Consider the following 6,232-nt stretch of genomic DNA (forward strand, 5'->3'; position numbering starts at 1 on the left):
TATCCAAAATTAATCAAATCACCCTAACAAGGGTAAATCGATCAAATAGATTAACGAAACTTGATCTATTCAAAAATCGGCTCGGTTACCCTAAAAATGGGTAAATTGGCCAAATGAATGATTGATTCAAAAATCAGCCGAATGACCCTAAAAAGGGTAAATTAGTCAAATGAATTGACGATTTATTCAAAATTGACCGGATGACCCAAAAAAGGGTAAATTGGTCAAATGACCCTAAAAAGGGTGAATTGGTCAAATGACCCTAAAAAAGGGTAAATTGATCAAATGACTTGTCGATTTATTCAAAAACGACCGGATGACCCTAAAAAGGGTAAATTGGTCAAATGATTTGATAATTTATTCAAAATCGACCGAATGACCCTAAAAAGGGTAAATTGGTCAAATGAATTGGATGAAATGAATTTATTCAAAAATGATTAAATTGTACTAAAATTGAATGAATTGAAAAAAAATGGATTGGATAAGATGGATGATTTGTTCAAAAATCGATTGAATTATTCGCCCACTGGGTGGTTTCAAGAAATCTTTACAATGCCTTGGTCTATGAGCCTCTAAAATCAAAATTTGGCCTCTATATTTATCGTCTCAACAATGAGGAATCATTTGTGAATATTCTTCGAATATATCCTTTTATGCAAGGGAATTTTACCAATTTTGAGAAAATGGCCAAAAAGTGATTACTAGATGCTCATATTCCAAAAATTGCTTCATGAAAATGATCGGACCTTTACCTTACCTTGTGCACTACCCCTTCGGATGGTACGAGAAAGGTAAACGTGCAAGTCTCATTTGGATTATATATCCGAGACATGGGGTGGTTCATTCCTAACACGGGATCCCCTAAATGGCATTCCCTTTCTATGGTTTATGCGTGATGCCAGTTTATTAAAGCTATGTAAATATGTGACAAACACGAAATGTGAGCTAAAGGACATAAATAATGCAACGGGGGGAAAAGGTCTAAACATGAAATGTATTTATTGAAAAGTAAGTGCAAAGACTGAAATTTAGACATGTGAGCTATCTAGTGGGTGAGTCACTAAAAGAGTGCCAAAGAGGCCTCTTATTGCTAAGGCACATGAATGCAGGCCAAGAAAACAAAGAAATGGTTAGTGCAATTGATAGTACACATAACACATTGGGAGCAATTAAGAAAAGAAATACAATAAAAGCAAGTAAAAGGGGTGGAACCCCCTCCCTCGTGCCTAATGTGCTTAAAAGGGTGAGGCTGACTCTACCTAGGCAAATGCTAACATGGATGCATGAGGTTTGGTTCATTAATGCCTAGACTCGATAAAGCTTCGGCTCCCAAGCCTTCAGACCTAAAGGCGAAGGGTCATCACTCCCAGGGCCTTTGGTCGGTGGCTCGAGTGATCCCTTAGGTAGCGCTATGGGCGCAGAGCACACCATCCGCCTACCCAAGGCAATCGGTCCTAGTCCTACAAGGCGGTGTGGGATGGCGCCCACGAAAATAAAAATAAAATGGGATAAAGCAAGTAAACATGCACGTATGAAGTGTTCCCCTATTTTGAGGGAAGGGGTGAGAACCACGCGAGGCTCTAAAGGTGACACACCCCCCCAAATGCAATGCAAGCGCGAGATAAACAAGTAAACATACATCCAATCAACCAATCACACGTATGTGAGTGAGGGAAAAGTTGGATACGCGCGCGAGGCAAAAGGCCCTAAAAATGAAAAATGCAACCCTAATATCCAAATGCAATGCATAAAAAGGGTAGAAAAAGGAAACGAATGGCCAAGTCAAATGCTTGGACCCACTTAGGAAGTCCCCAGTGGAGTCGCCAACTGTCGCGCCCCACTTTTCGATTGAATTGCGTGAGTGATGTGTTGTGTGTGTGAGTAGTGGAATGTGAACGTGTGTAAATGAAAAGTAAAAGGCCATGGGACTTTGGAAAGCGACGATTTGGCCAAATGAAATTTAAAAAGGGTTTTTAAATATAAAAACGGAGTCGCCACTTGGTATAGATTTGGGGTGTACCAAGTCACCCAAAAAGTGTTTTTTAAAGACAAAGTAGTAAAACCCTTTTTAAAACGACTCCTAGTCCACGTAAGCCAAAGAAAAAGGTTCGGGGGTCACGTTTGACAAAGGGGAAGGCAAGGATAGAATCCAAGGCACCCCTTTGACCTAGCCAAGGCTAGTTGCGCGACTTAACCCTACCTTTCCTAATTTTCTACCCAATATATGTTCGCACGTTGGATATGACTATATGAATGCAAAACGGAAAGAAAAATGTAATCCTAAGTTCTACGATGTCTCTCGTGAGGCTTTTGGTCCCAAACCACATGAATTGTGGCGGCCAACAAAGGAAAACCCCATAGAGGTCGATTAATGCAAATGAGACTCAAGTGTGCAAGTGTGAAAGTGTATGAAAGAAATTAAAAATCCAAGTGTTTGTGTGCAAGTGTATGAAAAGGTGCACGTGTGCAATTGTATGAAAATTCCAAGTGTTCGTGTGCAAGTGTATGAAATATAGTGATAAGTGCATATAGGTGTGAGTGAATGCAATTTTGTGAAGTAGAAAAAAAAATGAACAATAAGGAAAGGAAAATGTGAATTGAAAAGAATGAGTGAGTGATAAATGAGAATGAATGAACCTAAGGGAATGCATCAGGTCGGATATGGGAATGACTCCTAACTTGTCGACTTCGATTTTCCCTTTGATTAGAAGGCAAAACTAGCGTGCTAAGGCTATCGAGTAGCCACACTCGCTCGTTTCCCTTATCAGAAGGGGACCCTCAAGCAAATGGACCCTACAACTATCATGATATGCAAAAATCCTAAAATGAAGGGAAAGGGGGTTCGAGGAGCATGCCAAGTGATAAAACTAAGAAAAATGCATGATATGTGGTGAACAAGCAAAAGATATGCTAATGAGGGGAAATCCCTAAGGGTCTAGCGTTGGACTAGCCCATTCTATGAATTCCGACTAGCGTTGGACTAGCGGAAACGTACATTCATCCATTCCATTCATTCATGGCTATGAAAGCAAGTAGACATGCCAAAATATTCGTAAACACATAGCACATAGCATTTAGCATGCTCGACTAGATGCAAGAGCCTAATAAAGCAATTAAACATGTAGCAACAAAAACAAGCAACCAGGGGGAAGGGGAAATGGACCAGATGCTCTCCGAGCACTATCTATTACAAGCCAAGAGGTGTACACATACCCCATAAAAGCATAAAAGGGAAAGGGTGAATGGACCAGATGCTCTCCGAGCACTATCTATTACAAGCCAAGAGGTGTACACATACCCCATAAAAACTTAAATAAAAGTAAAAAGCAAGTAAATGCACGCAGGGAGGTAAGGAAAGCGAAGTAGACATGCATATTCACATAACACGTAGGAGCACGTAGGGTCAAATGAAGTGCAAATGAGGGATAGAGTGTACCTCCCTTGAAGCGACGCCCTAACGTAGTGAAATTACTAATTTACCCTCCAAAATAATAAACAGGTCAAGGTACCACTTAAATTATCGAATAATCACACGAAACAACCATTAAACACAAACAAATGGAAATTGAGCATGAAACGAAAATTAAATATGGAATAGACCATGCATGTGCAAGCAAAACTCGGTCTCAAATAAAAAGCCTCAAGAATCTAAAATGGAGTGCTAAATTGAAATGCTGTGAGTGGAATCTATCGCCATCAAGTGCAAAAAATCACGAAAGGAAGAAATGGAAAATTATTAAAGTTTTAGAAACAAGATTAACTAAGCAGAATTTAAATCAAACAAAATCAAGACCACCAATGCTTCCAAGCTACCAAACTTTCATGATTTGATCCTAGAATTCTATTAACATTGTCCACAATTCACATGAAAAAACATATCAAGGCATAATTACACAAAAGAGATCCAATTGCGAAAATTAATCAACCATGCAAGCCCAATCAAAATGTTCAAGGAATTTTAAAAGGTCAAATAGCAAAGAAAAAGTCAAGCCATGGTTCCAATTGCAACTATCCTAGGATCTAATTGCAAGAAATTTGAATGTAATTGGGCCTTAGTAGACCAAGAGGAGATTTGGGGGATCAAAGTCCAATTTGTAGAAATTACTTCATGCATAAGCATGCAATCACGTTGCTTTCTTTTTAAACAATGCTTCTGCAATTCTCTTCGCTAATCTTTGCAATCTGCTATGCCTTATTACCAAAACGTTACCAACAAAAACAGCCACACTTTTGAGTCAAATGATCATAGTCATCCCCCCATTCATCAACCAAACCACATACCATGCTTTTATGACAGAATCAAGGCAGAAAAAACTGGAATGATAGCTGCCAAAAACCAAAGAGATAACAGCAAAAAGAAAGAAACAAAGTGCAGCAAGAGTCTTCAGCCACCTTAAGGTTCGCTAGCAGCCTGGAGAACTTACGATGGACTCCAGAAAACCACCCTAACATCATGAATTAAACATGCAAGCCAATAACCTATTCAAAGTTCATTCCAGATTCATTCGAGATTCCCTACTGCAATCTTCTGGTTTCATTATGCAAGCCAAATCAGCAAGTTACCAAGGTTTCAACTACTTGTTGCGGGTTTGAAGCCAAGCATCTAAGTTAACCCAACAGCAAACGAAAGGGAAGAAATGCAGCAAGGAACGCCAGAGGTTTCATGCAAACGAAACTGATCATCAACGATATAAGCAAACAGCAAAACAGCAATAGAGGAAAAGGAAAAATGTGTCGCGAGTTTCTGCAATTTTTTTTAGCCGCGGCTTTCCTTCCCTTTCATCATGCAAGTGAGTTCAACTTCCAAAATTTTAACTACTGACTAAATGAAACGCAGACCCTTGTTGCAGAATTGAAACCAAACATTTAAATGGCCCAATAGCAAAAGAAAAAGGAATTTTTCATGCAAGTTTCATGCAAAGAATGAGCTTCCTGCAACCGAGAGATGCTGCAATTTTTATTCTGTTAAACCACTATTCCATCAGCAAATTACACTCAATTCAAAACTCCACCTTGACCTTAACAACAAAATCACCAAACTCAAAGTCCAAATAAACTAAACGACTTAGCAAGAGGATAGGCAATTCCAGAAATTTCTGCTATCGCTGTCATGAACAACAAAGCATCATTTTTTGATCACAAATGCAAACACAACCCATTTAAACATGGTAGAATGTGCACTAGACATTCAATGAAAGAACATCAGCCACAAATGGCCAACTACATTATCTGAATATGCGCTTGCAAACATAAAAGACAGCCAAAGCAACGTGAGGATTTACAGCAATGTACTTCGCTAGGAGCTAAGTGCAAAGAAACAACCAAAGCTGTAAACTTTCTGCAATTTTTCCTTTCGGCTAAGACACAGTCACGCAAGACACCAATTCATTAACCAAACTTCAGAATTTTCATTACCCAAATAAGAACCATCAATCATATTGAATCCAAAACAGAACCAGTAAACAGCAGAGGAATGCAAACAACCGACTAAAGCAAGCAGCTTTCAACTATAAAAAGGTGAATACAATACCTTGACCAAAGAATGGAACGTGTGATGACCAAGAAAAGGCTCAAATGATTCTTTTGGATGCTCGAAAGAAATGTCAGACGATGCTGAATGGAAGCCCAGTCGATTCCTTCCTGCAACTTCCAGCCGAGGATCCTTCTTGCTCCTTCCCAGTTTTCTCTTTCTTTTCCCGTAAGATTTTTCTATCCCAGCCGAAGATCCCTCTTGCTTTCTCTACATAGCTTTCTTGTTCTGTTCTCCTTCTATTCTCCTTCTACCTAGCCCAGCCGCCAACTCTATTCCCCCTCCACAACTTTCCAGCCGTCCGAAACCTCCCTCTCTCTCGCTTCAGTTCTTCTTTCACCTCCTCCGAGAGCCTCTCCCTTTTTTCCCTTTAATCAGCCGCCCCCTCACTCTTCTGTATGCCCCCTCTCTTTCAGTCTTTCTTTCACTCCTTCTCAACCTCTCCAAACCCCTAGCCGTTTCTTTTCTGGTTCCTTTCTACCTCTTAAGCCGCCGCCAACTTTCCCTTGGTAGGTTTCTTTTCTTTTGCTTGTGTTTCTCTCTTCCGAATCTCCCCTGTTTGCGGCTGCCAATCCCTTCTATTTATATCAAGCACTCAACCCTAAAAACCTCAGCCACTTCCTCTGAAATTTGCAGCTAAGGAGCTCCCCAAAGTTCACTTGCAAGCTGCGGCAAAAACGCAGCCTTCATGCTGCGCGTTTT

Source organism: Coffea arabica, chromosome 2e (genome assembly GCF_036785885.1).
Source record: "Coffea arabica cultivar ET-39 chromosome 2e, Coffea Arabica ET-39 HiFi, whole genome shotgun sequence".
Taxonomy (NCBI): domain Eukaryota; kingdom Viridiplantae; phylum Streptophyta; class Magnoliopsida; order Gentianales; family Rubiaceae; genus Coffea; species Coffea arabica.